Genomic DNA, 12,235 nt, shown 5'->3' with positions numbered 1-12,235 from the left:
TCATAATTATATAACTTTGTTCTGTAGAACTCTATAACACTAAGAACCTCTGGGATTCATAGGTACTGTTTGTTAGGAAAAAAAAAAAGCTGGGAGACACAAATCTTGCTTTTATGATCTATCAAATTCTGTCTTGGTCTATAAGAACAAAGACATTTCAGATAATTGCTTAATGGGATGTTTATTTCTCATGCTGTTCATGGGTTCAAAGCCACCAAAATCAAAGGGAAAGATTCCTGTGTACTTCAGTGAGCATTCGCTGTCTTACACCATTTTTCACTACCCTGAATACTTAGAGAAATGTATGATGCTTAATAACATTTACTGGAATTAAAAGTGAAACAGTTTTGCTTTTCCAGTTTTACAAAATATAGTCTCTGCAGTACGGGCTAAGTTCAAGAGGTGAGTCTGGTGTTGATGTATTGGCTTTCAAGTCAGCTTGGAGACTGAAAGCAAAGGCATTACTTCTAGTTAGAACTGCTGCATACAGTCAAGGCATAAAGAGCATTCTGAAGTTTCTTCAACCACTAATTAGTTGCTTTCATTTCCCATGCTCATATACTCTTTTGGAAAAGTAAACATTGAAAGTCATGCTGCTGTCTTCTGTGCTGAAGAACTACATTCCCTTTTTCAACTTTAAATAGACCACAGGTTTTAATATTGATAAAAATGAGTTGATGAATTGCTGATCATTAGTTTATACTGTGCTCAGTATATATATATAATATAAAGTATATACAGTGTTTGTGTGTATAAACACTGACCTAGAATACCCCTCTGAAAATGATCACTTGTTCTCCATGGTGCATTCACTTCTGCAAATTAGAGTTGGGGTGATGCATGTTTTGCAAAATAATCATCTAACAATAGGAGCTCATCTGAGATGAGGAACTTAATACAAAAACCTACCAAAAGCATGCACGAGCGTCATCTCTTAGCTCTCTATCTAGAGCTATCAGATGTTGTGTGGGCAGAAACTGTGGGTATATCATTACGTACATGAGAATTCATCTTTCCTGATATGGTCATTCTATGAAATCAAGGCATTGTTAACTGTGAGAATTTGTCTTGTCACTAGGAAGTAATTTCAAGATGCCAGTCATCTGTCTTCCATACATTTCCTTTCCATTGAAAAGAAATAGGATTTCAAAAGCAAAAACATGGGAGGAAATCAGGATTAGAGATGTTGTATTGGATGAGGGTCTTCACGCTTCATGTAAATACAGGAAATATTGACCTCCCAAAAGTCTTCCTAGTAAGATGAACGATTTGTTCTTTTGGAGAATCCTCAGGGTGCAATTAAGTCTTAGAAGCTAGTACATGAGAGGAAAGAAGGAAATAACATAGTGGGTTTCAGCCTGTGCTGGTCAAAGCACACTCTTGAGCTACTTTAACCTTAAGACAGTGTTGTAGTCACAGAAAATTTCCTTTTACATAACTTTCTGCCAGGTTTTGGATGACTAAGCCAGAATTAATCATCATAAAAACAAGATGAGGTAGAAACATGCTTATGACCAAAAATCTTACAATTTCTGTCACTTAACAGTGAAGCACACAGTCTGTCAGCTCCCTTTGGTTTAGTGGCTGTGGTCCAAGTAGCCCCTTACTGCCATAGTTAGATGAAAATTTAAACTGCATGAAGTGATTATTTTGTGTCTTATCCTTTTGGGAATAAGGACAAAAATTGTTATAGGTATTAATAGCACCTGCTAATTAATCTGTAACAATCCTTTGATGTTTGTACTAGGAGTTATTTTTTAATTATTATTATACATTTTATATATAATAAATTGTATAATATATATTACATAATTATAGATTAAACCCTATGACTTAACCCACTTCATAAAGCCATCCATCATTTTCTAGAATCTGATTTTACTGTATATCAACACATGTTCTTCCACATCTGTTATTTTTTATTTTTAATAAGTGACTTTTCAAACTCTCAGGTGGTGTTCCCCCTTCCAAATGCAGCTTCAAAGGCTAATCTCTCTCTGTGGTCAAGAGTAGTGTAAATAATTAGTATGTTTGCTTGTCAAGTGAAAAACAAGCTAAATATGTCCCTAGCCTGGAATTCCTGTAGAAAGTGAGGTAGGAAAAGCAGTGCGATTAGAGGACTGTCCAGTTTGGGCCTTCCCATACAAAAAGAGTGAGTTTGGTAGAGGACCATCATGATGGTTGAGGCTGTGGCACATGTGTCATGAGAAGAGGCTGAAGCAACTGGGCTTGTTCCATGTGGAGAGGAGAAGACCCCAGGGGACTTAATCGCAGCCTTTCAGTGACTTTAAAGAGGACATTAAGGAGATGGAGCCAGGCTCTTCACAGTGGTGCATGGTGGGAAGTTGAGAAGCAATGGGCAAGAAGTTGAAAAGAGAAGCCCAGACTGAGTGTAAGGAGACTATTTCTCCCCGTGAGGACAGTCTAGCAGTAGAGTAGGTTGCACAGATATGTTGTGCAGTCTCCTTCCTTAGAAGTCCAAGACTAGCCTGGATTATGCTCTGAGCAGCCTGGTCTGACCTCATACCTGACCCTGCTTTGAGCAGGAGGTGGGACTAGCAGAAATGCTAAGGTCCCTTCCAACCTGCAATCTCCTTTAGGTTATAACCTTATGCATGATATAAGTTTCTTTACTGACTTTATTTCATTTATGGGAGTTAAGTTTGAGGAACATTCCGTAAAGCCAAGCACTATTCAGTGTACCATATTTCAGCAACTGCTTGAAGTTTGCTTACACGTTGGTTTTGCTTGCTAGGCAGTTCCAAATGACGAAATGGTTGTTTTATTCGGTGGTGGAGAATTAGTCAGAATATGTGTGAACATATTTCTAAACCATTCCTGTTATGTGTAACAAATAGAAAAACTTCAAGGATGCAAAGTAAGCATCATGTTTAACAGCAGCCTGAATAGGAGTTTGGAAGTTAAAGACTGCTTGCCTCCTGCTGACTGACAATTTAGGATGAATGTTTCTCCAGTTTATATGATCATTGGATGATTAACAAACAAGTTTTAAAAACCCATAGAAGATGTAGTGAGAAGATACATTCAGACTGAATTCTTTATTTAGATTTGTGATAAGCAACAAAACTTCCTTAATTAGTCCAAAGATTTACTTCTTGAATTGGAACTGGCAGCAGATCAGCAGAAGCTTGCTTTCTGGTATATACTCAACAGAGACTAACAAGGTAAATTGTCCATATTTCAATGTGTAAGTATTTAGCTAGACTTGGAGCTCAAAATCAATGAAAACTGACTAAAAATACTCTGAAGATGCTGAAGAATGTATATTAGAAATTGTCGGGTTTTGTAAGGGAAGGTAGATAGTTGCTAGTAAAGGAGTTGTAAGTTCATTACCACAAATCCTCTAGCACTAGCTTTTTTTCCTAACACTAACAGGGGGAAGGTGATTTCACACTTACTGAAAGTTTTGAAAATGTGATGTAATTTTCACAGATGTTGAAAGCTGTGCATGGTTAGGCAAGACTGGCCTAAATGTAGCGTTTTTCAATAAGTCATTCAAAACAGCTTAAGCAGGTAAAGGGTGCATGAAAATAAAGTAGAGTCATAAAATTGCCTGAGAAAATCCCTGTCTGTCCAGAAAACAATAAAAAGCAGCTGAACATAGTATGATTTTGTGTAGGCTAAGTTATGCTGACCAGAGTTTGATGCTTGAGCATGCACAGAAAAAAATTTTTAAAAAATTTAAAAGTCTATAAAGGCTGGTATAAAGGAAAAGTTAGAAGCTTATAAGTCAGCAATAAAGATGAGCACTTGACTTTTATTGAAATTGTTTGAACAGTGCTGTATGTTTCAATAAAAAAAATCAAAGGAATGGAGAGAAATCTTGTAGTTAAGGATTGCAAGTTACTTTCACTTCCTAGTAGAAAGATCTCATGTACTGTGTTTAGAGGTGAGGGACTGATGAGAGGGGAAATGAACTCACTAACTAGGTGTACTTTTGTTGGAGGTAGTAGTGGGAGGGAGCACTATTTGCTGAAGGACTGAGGCTGGAAGACTTTGTTATGAATTCTAATCAGGAAAAAAGGATAGATTCCACGTGGACTAAAACTTTTATACTAGAAGCTGTATAAAACATCCCCGTCTCTTTTTCCAAAATCAAATATACCAGTTTCTATCAAACTTTTCAGACTGTCTCTTAGTGCTAATAAATATTGGTAAGTATAGCTGGATCCAGAGAGCCAAAGAAAATCTTCCATTCCAGAAAGTGGTAGAATAGATGTTTTTTTGTTTGGTTGGTTTTTTGTTGTTGTCATTCAACTGTCATATTTGAGATGCTTATGTAATGAGTATGCCTCTCTCTGTCAGGCTTTATGTGGAGGTTATATCAGGGTTCATGGTAAACTGTTACACTAAGAAAACTAAGAAATTCTTAAAATACTTCTGATAAATTTAAGTCTTTCAAACTAGGCTGACCCAAAGAAGTATGCACGGTTACAGAAAGGAGTGGTTTGCTTTGCACAGGCAATCTGTGAGGACTGATGGTTGACTACTAAAAAATGAGGCTATGCAGAGCTGGTCTCATACATCTATTTCAATATCTGACGCTTTCCCACAATATTGCTTAATTAGAGATGGGTTATTTGTGGCCCTAGCAAAGTGCAAAACCACAGTCAGGGTGGGTGCAATAGGCTGATCAGTACTGTGGTCAGCAGAATGAGATTTAGCATTTCTAGATGTGGAAAATGTTCCTGTGGCTGTTTCCTTCTTGATCTGTCCATACATTTAATCCCTTTTCTTATCAAACAGATAAGCAGGCTGGGACAGTATTAACATAAAAATAGTAGACAGTTTTTGAGAGAAGATCCCTACTGGTTGTTTAGAAAGAAGTCAATTAGGGCAAGAAAAATTCCAGAGATTTGGGTAGAAGTATGACTTGATAGAAAGAAAGACATGCTAAATATGCAGATCAAATAGCTTGAAATAGTTCCTTTTTGTCTGGTATGAACTGCTTAGTGAAGCCATTTTTAGATTTATTTTTTTTTTTTTTTGCAGCAAATGACCAAGATGCCTAGTGATTCTTTCTCAATGTTAAGCAGATCAACTGCTCCAGCAGTCACAGCTGCTGCAAACAAACATACAATGAGAGCAGCAGGAGGGTGCTCTCTCTTTTGATAACAAGTTAGTGATGTCTTGTGGATTCATTTTAGTGTTTTTCAGCCAACCAACATCACATTTATGGAAGGAAATTGCTCACAATTGCTTCATAAAGAAAGCATGTGGTTTAATGGCATAAATAAGAAAGCAGGCAAAATTATTTATGAGTATGCTCTTCTACTTATTTTTCCCCCCTTCAAATTCAGCTTCATGATTGTCCCTCAGTGAGGAAATACAGAACTGGATGATGATCCATCCTTCTCTGGGTATCACAATCAGCCCATGTTCTTCAGAGGCGGAATTTTTAGACTGGGATGCAATACTACAGTGAATGCAGATGCTTGCTTGAGGAATGAAATTCAACCAGTGTCTGAACTTGTGCCTAAGATCAATTTCCATTGGGCCAAGTCAAAGAAATGATGGTCAGTGTTTTCTCAAAGCCATGCACAGCAGCTTATAGTATTCACATGCCAGTCAGGAAGGCCCTCGTATATGGAGGTAAGTAGGGTGAGAGAAATCGAGAAAAATAAGAAACACAGTCTCTGGGTCCAGTACAGGAGGACAAGGAAAGTTTTACAGTTGTGCACATCAGAGGTTTTGTAGGAAAGGCTGACAGGAGGATTAGTGATGCTTTAGCAGAGAAAACACGCTTTTTAGTTGGTCAGAGCTCCAGAGTTAAAGACTTTGGCACAGTCCCCAAAGAAAAGAGAAAAAGAAATTGCTGTGAACATTGTCATTGCCTCCGCTCACAGTGAGTCTACAGTAACCAAGGGAATGATAATTAAAAGATTATACTGGGCCGGGGGGAGGAAGGGGGAAGGGACTTGAAAGTGTGTTTTCTGATTATTTCCTGAACCAGGTAAGATCGTTAATGATTTAACTTTTTACTTCCTTGATCCAGGATGGAGTGCTGTTACTTCTCTTTGCATCTAAGGTTATCCTGAGTGTTTATTACCCATTTTAGTAAGCAAAAATGTGATTTTTGTTATCTTAATATTGTGTCTATGTACTTCTGAAACAGAATATGGCAGAAATAGACTGCATTAATTGCAGACTTCAGGCTCTGGGGATTTTGGTGAACTTCCCAATAGACCTAATAATAACCTTTTTCACAGCTCATTAAACTCTGAAGAAAAAGTCTCTGTTCATATCTCATGCAAAGCATGGACTGTATTTTGTAATTACACTGAATCTAATGTAATCATGTGAAATTTAAATAAAAGGTAAGAAACAATCTTCAGAAATCAGTGATGGAACACTGGATTAAGAGCCTTCATCATTGCCCAAACTGACTTTATTGATGTGAATTGCAGGTAAGTTTTCAAGTCCTGTTAAGGTGAAGAACATGATCCACCCTCCATGATAAGAGACTTAGAGCCCTTCTCAAGGATTTCATGGAGTGGCTAAATCAACCTCCAGAACCATAGCATTCTCTACTCAGCTTCACAGTTTTTGAAGCAGTTTCTATAGAAGTGCATTTCTTAAATGATATCTCTAGCATATTTCCATGAGAAATAATACCACAATTTGCTGTATGTTCCTTCACATTGTGGTTAGGAACTGTGCTGTGAGATCAAAATTTTGTGTATGATATTTTAATATATTCTGGTGAAAAACAACACTGAATTGCAGAATGCAGCTACACCATATTAAAATGGTCCTCGTGATTTCTTAGGCCGAGTTTTAGCTTCTCTTCCCTTTTGTTCAAGGTTTTTAAAAAAAATTCAGAACTTCAGTTACTTTTACGCTTCAGTATTCTTTTTTTTTGTTTGTTTCAACCCAGAAATCTACAGATTGTTTTTTGAAAACCAGTATTAAATCTCTTGCATTGTCTGACCTTGATTAGAAATTCTGAATCCTGCTGACATCAACCAGCACTCTGTTACATAAATTGGAGTTTCTTACTCAGACCATGCTTTTACTAAATGGGAACACATTTGCAATTCTGTAGTTCACTGTTATTTCTTAAGCAAAAAAATCTTTATGCACATGGTAATCGTAAGGTCATCTTTCTTTACATTCTGCTGTGACAAGCATCAATTGCAGGCCCAGAGAAAACAAACACTGTTCTATATGTTTTCCCTATCCACATGCCAGCTTTTCCTTAGGCTCCAGACAATGACATCTTCAATTGGCTAAAAATAATGAAATTACATCAAGGAGCATAGGGCACGCAGCCCAGCAGACAGCCACATGAGGTGCATGCAGGACACTGGGTTTTATGTCCAGTCAACTGCCTATTGCTATTTTACTACTTTTTTTTGCTTTAATCTGCGAGGCTGCTGCAGCTGTGGCTGAGCATTGCATGAGTGAGTCAGTATGCAGTTGACATCACTTCTGCTTGAGACAACGTGCATCCAGGCACAAAGTCTGGTTATTGGTTGTCTGATTGCTTTGTCCCTCCTTCAGTTCCTTGTTGATGTTTGTAACATGCACACATGGGAATTCTGAGAAGGGTGGCTGTTGAGGGGATTTTGTTATTACTGCATTTCTGAATTGGCCTAAATTACAACTCGCAGGCAGGAAGGGATGGGTTTACTGGCACAGCACTGTTAATTTAACGTTCTCCTTAACTTTCATTTTCACCCTCAAATGTTCACATCGTGAAACTTTCCACTCTGCTCTGTCATTATCTCTCATTCAATCTTACACTGCCTAGATCACGAGATGAAAAATGAAACATTACATTTCTTACCCTAAACTGCTGATTTTAATATACCTTAAACCTGTAGAAACTAAAAAGGAGTCTAGACATAGACTTGGGATCCTACTTGTATTTGCATCTTTTCAAGTGCCTAGACCTGAGCCTTTGAATTTGCTTTTGATAGAAAGTTGCTATCCCTGCTTTACAAAGAACACTTCAAAATAATGAACAAGCCAGTGAGCAAGATGCTCCAGTTAATTGTAAATACATTAAAATTCTTCAAGCTACAGTAATCAATCAAACTAAAGCAACAATTTTGCTATCTTGCAGAGTCTGAGGGAATATGCAAACAAATTTTCTTAGGGAAATCAAAACCCAAACCAGTGTAAAAGATTATGATTAACAGTAGTCAGTGTGAGGAGATATTTGGGAACACCTTTTTTAACAGTAGTTATTAATTATATCTACCTCTGTCAGAAACTACCAGAAGCCTCCAATAAAATCAGTGAATCTATTGAGGTTCCAGAGCAAAAAGGCAGGAAGAACTGGTGAGAAGCTCTATTGTTTCCTTGTGTAAATCTTCATTTAAAGACATACCAGTGCCTGGGAGTTGGCTTCCATGGACCAGTTGGGTTTTTTTCTGTTTAAGAGTGGAATGTCATAAGTGTCCTTAGAATTATTTTCACATCTTTTTCGACCTTCTAAATTGAATGTAGCAAATTGATAAAGTTGAAGTCTTGTATTTTTGTAGAAGTTACCAACTTCCTTTTCCATGTCTCAGGCATTTAAAGTAGAAGGTGACAAAGTGGAAATTTCTAGTCTATATTATTGTGGAATTCTAGAAACACTGTTTCTATCTCCATCCTTCAGTGCAGAACATTTTCACCATACTCTCCTCAGAAGAGCTTTAATGACAATGACTCTGAAACATACCCACATGAAATTAGCAAGCACTGAAAAATAAGACCAACAGAAGTAGGTCACCTATAACTGTTAAAAAGCTCTTATCCTGCACCGTATAAATAAGGAGGCTGAATAATAAAAGCTTAGCAATTCACTTACTCCTACTACGATACATTGTTTTTTACAGTATTAGACATTAAGATTCCTCATGTTCTGTAGAAAAGAGAGGTCAGATTTAATAAGAAAGGGGAGGATGTAAACAGAATTTTTAAACCCTGACAAAACAGCGAATTCAAAGAAGAGTACAACCTTGTCTTTGAACTCTATCAGTCCAGGTACCTTTCATTTGACCTTTGAGACAGACAGAGTTGTATTCAAACTCAAGCAATTACAACTGGTATATGGTTTGGGAAGTGCTGTCGTGGATTAGAAGCAAGGTAGAAATTCATGACATGGCATTGGGTCACACATTATTTCTGCCTGCTGATTAGATGTCTGGAATATTGTAAATAAAGGGATGTCAAGTGATAATTCTGCTGAGAGGGAAGGGTATTGTGGGGGAAAAAAAATCCTGAACACTCAGCGAATGCAAAGAAGCATGGACTTGATACAGTCAAGCAGATGAATGCTCAAACTACAGAAAACTTGGGCCTATTTTTCTGGAAATTAATCTTTAGCAACCCTGGATGGTATCTATATAGGTGTGTGCATGCACGAACACATGCACACATAACTCTGTTTACCTCTAGGATTGCTTACACAAGTGCTTAATGTTCATTTTTAAATAGAAAAACTAGACACAGAAAGAAGAAAATGCCTTGCCCAAGCTTGTCCAGTAAAAAAAAAATGTGATAGATGAAAAGAGAATGTGTGTTTCCTTGTTTCTCTTGTGGGTTTGTGCACTATTTCTGTAATCTTTGATCGACACCTCTTTCTCTAGTTATCATTGTAATGATTTTCACCTTGTATTAGTCAGCAAATTTAAAAACTGTCTTTAATTTGAAAGCAGTTCTAAAAAGTTTCCTTAAATTAGTCATAGGTAATATCAATGAATGAATAACTGGGGCCAAAATCCTTGGGAGCATACTGACACACCACAGCGTTTCTGAGTCTGCAGTTGCCTGGCAGCTCTCTGTACTGCATGCAGCCGTTGGCTCTGGGATTGCTTGTGGCTTTCAGACCATAGGTAGAAACCTGGTTTTGTAATATGTGAATGTCCACGTGTTGACTAAAATTGAAAATCAGCTTAAGAATCCTATCTTCATCGTTGTCTAGGTGTCCTGGCATTCACACACACAACATGGTGTGAATAGCTCATACCTCAGGGAGCTGCAGTTTCCTTTCAGATTTTGAATTATGTCAGAAAAGCACAAAGGGACAAACCTTACAGTCAGCAACAGACAATGAATAGGGAGCTCTGGAGAGGAAGAAAGACTATAAATACTCTGGTGAGAAAGATCCTTTAAAACTTGATCAAAAATAAAGAAGTAATATATTTGTTAAACTTAAAATACTTGTCCTTAGTTGTAATTACCTGTTTATATGCTTTACTGGTCCATATCCTAAAGCTCTATGGTTCTGTAAAATAAGTTGCTCACTCTCTTTCTACAGCTGCTAGTTTAATGTATAGGAGAATGGCCATGCAGTGATAAAATCTCTTAGAGGTCTTTCAGGATTTTTAATTTTTTTATTGTAACACTGCCTGTGAGGTTGCAAAAACTGTTCAGTGTGATACACCATCCTCAGCTTCTACGTGTGCTCGGTGATGAGGTTACAGCACACTGTGCAGGAAAGAGGAGATGCTTGCATGGTGACTGGCCACCTCTCTGCCTCCTGTCACACACATTATGTAATGCTGTGGCAGCACGTCAGCTACCCACCCTCCAGTTCTGAAAGAAAATAGAGACATTTTGGGATTTCCCTTTTGTCTGCTATCCATATGTAGCCTAAGTCTGCTGTTTTGCCCACATGATCCTGGGGTATAAAATGCTTTTGCCTTACAGGAGGGTTACAGAGCAGGAGAGATTAACGGAAAGAAATTTTGACAGATAAGACCGTCTCCTGGCAGGTTTGGAAAAACTTCTCTCAAAAGCACGGTAAGTTGGCACTGTGTACGTGTTCTGTTTCCATTCATTTACTGCAGCTTGCAAGTAACTATATGGCAAACTGTTTTGTTTTTTTCCCCCATATTAGCAGTGAAGCGTTGTAATCAGTCTCCTGCTGTTTCCGAACTGTCCTGCTGCTGTGAAAACTATTCCTCTTTCTGCTGATTTAAAGGTTTGTGCATGTAAGAGGTAATACTGTAAATGTTATTTAAAGAACCCTGTTGTGGAAAACATGAAAATTAAGCAAGTTCTTACTCTGAATGCCAGTGAAGGGAAAATGTCTATTCTCTCTTTTTTCTTTTTCTTTCTCTTTTTTTCTTCTCTTTTCTTCCTCTTTTCTTTTGTCTTTGTCTGGGTTTTTTTTTCATTTTTTTCTTTCTCTTTTTCTTTCTTTCTTTCTTTCTCTCTTCCTCCCTCCCTATCCTTTCCTTCTATCTTTTTTCCCTCCTGTATTACAAAAGTGTATAGGCACACTGCAGCGTTTTTTATTGCAGAATAGTAATTTAGATTTGTTCCTATTTTTTACCTGTAGAGAAATGCTTATTACACACTGTTTCTTCTAGTGGGAGTAACAGACAGGTCCTAACACCTTACAGTTTCTGCACAGGTAGTTGAATGGATTTCTTTTCTTTTGTGATTTTACAGTGGACAGCCACTTGGGAGCCCAGCAATATAAATTTGTATATATACATACACAGTATATGTAATTAGTAGTATACATAACAAAATAATACATAATTTTCATCGGGATTATGTAGCAATGTATATTTTCTTTAATTTTTTGAAAACATCAGTTTTATTTCTGTTACAAATCGGATTCAAACGCTGACACTAATTCTGCTTTGCCTAGCATTTTACTAGTTTGTGCTTCTGTCACACCTACCCTAGTGCAAAAATCCATTTTTGGATCAGAGATTAGCAAAAGTGTTTGCTAAAATGAATAACATTAAACTTTATACATTCTTATATAAATGATATACGTTACGTACAAATATGTCTTATGTATATATATCTTACAAAATACAGAATTCAGGCTCTCAAAATACCATTTGTCTCCAGCAGATGAATACATTGCAAAATGTTTTGGTTAGTTTACAGCCCAGTTTGGTTGTGGTTTTTTTTCCTTTACTATGTGAGTAACACAGCAGCATTTTACATCGCTTTTCCTAGCTAACATATAGTGATGTGAATTAACAGGACATATAATAACTGTTAACAAAGTTTTGAAAACCACATAACTTCAACCAACCAACCAAAACAAACAAACAAGTGTCAGTGTGTGTTTTTTATTGAAGTAAAGCAAGCATGTGACTTTCTTAGATGCAAGTGGTGGTTTATGTAACTGGGGAACATTTGAAATTCTCTTGCCAGTATTTTTAGAATAAGGCATGGCTGCAGCATTACACTGACAAAGAGAACTGTTAGTTCTAGTATCATTAGAAGTCAAGCAGTTTTCATTTTTAAAAAC

The 12,235-nt window shown here is 37.1% G+C and overlaps 1 protein-coding gene across 3 annotated transcripts in view; it reads left to right on the top strand.

The window, feature by feature from the left end:
- NOS2 (nitric oxide synthase 2) overlaps positions 1-12,235 on the top strand; it is a 36,490-nt gene that overhangs the window by 5,443 nt on the left and 18,812 nt on the right. The window contains exons 1-2 of one of the 3 annotated variants that reach the window (XM_027806343.2): positions 1,952-10,758; positions 10,859-10,939. The gene's annotated coding sequence lies outside the window, so the exon portion shown is untranslated. Of the gene's footprint in view, positions 1-1,951; positions 10,940-12,235 lie in introns of those variants that run through there. The other 2 variants (XM_014280481.3, XM_055696351.1) reach the window with 2 other exon arrangements.

Source organism: Falco cherrug, chromosome 1 (genome assembly GCF_023634085.1).
Source record: "Falco cherrug isolate bFalChe1 chromosome 1, bFalChe1.pri, whole genome shotgun sequence".
Taxonomy (NCBI): domain Eukaryota; kingdom Metazoa; phylum Chordata; class Aves; order Falconiformes; family Falconidae; genus Falco; species Falco cherrug.
This window is presented reverse-complemented; position numbering and strand designations above follow the sequence as displayed.